This window comes from Melanerpes formicivorus, unplaced genomic scaffold (assembly GCF_026170545.1).
Source record: "Melanerpes formicivorus ecotype bairdi unplaced genomic scaffold, bMelFor1.0.p_v2 SCAF_9, whole genome shotgun sequence".
Lineage (NCBI taxonomy): Eukaryota > Metazoa > Chordata > Aves > Piciformes > Picidae > Melanerpes > Melanerpes formicivorus.
The window spans coordinates 14,261,695-14,262,272 of NW_027142361.1; positions in this window are offsets into that span (position 1 = coordinate 14,261,695).

Genomic DNA, 578 nt, shown 5'->3' on the forward strand with positions numbered 1-578 from the left:
ACCTTGATAGAGCAGCTCCATTGTTTTGGACATTCTGGCATTTCTGCAGGTAAGGACTTGGGGGTGCTGGTGAATGAGAAGCACGGTGTGATTGCAGCCTAGAAGGCAAATCACATCCTATGCTGCATTGAAAGAAGTGTGCCCAGCAGATAGTGAGAAGTGATTCTACCACTTCACTCTGCTCTGGTTAAGATATCTCTGCAAGTACTGCATCCAGCTCTGGAGCCTCAACACAAGGACATGGACCTGATGGAGCAGGTCTAGAGGAGAGCCATGAAAGTGATCAGGGAGCTGGAGCACTTCTCCTACAAGGACAGGCTGTGGGAGCTGCGGTTGTTCAGCCTGTAGAAGGATCCTCACAAACTGATGCAGCAATCCCACCACCTCTCACCTGCTTGGGCCAATCCAGCAAACAATCCAGTTTAACACTGCTGAAGCACCAATGGACCATTGGATAATCATTTTGTGTGGAATACATTGTTACAGTAACTACAAAATCCAGCTGGTCATGAAGTCTCCATGTCTAGAGAGCAGTCTGGTAACTCATAAATGACAGTAAACAGAACTCTAGACTGAAA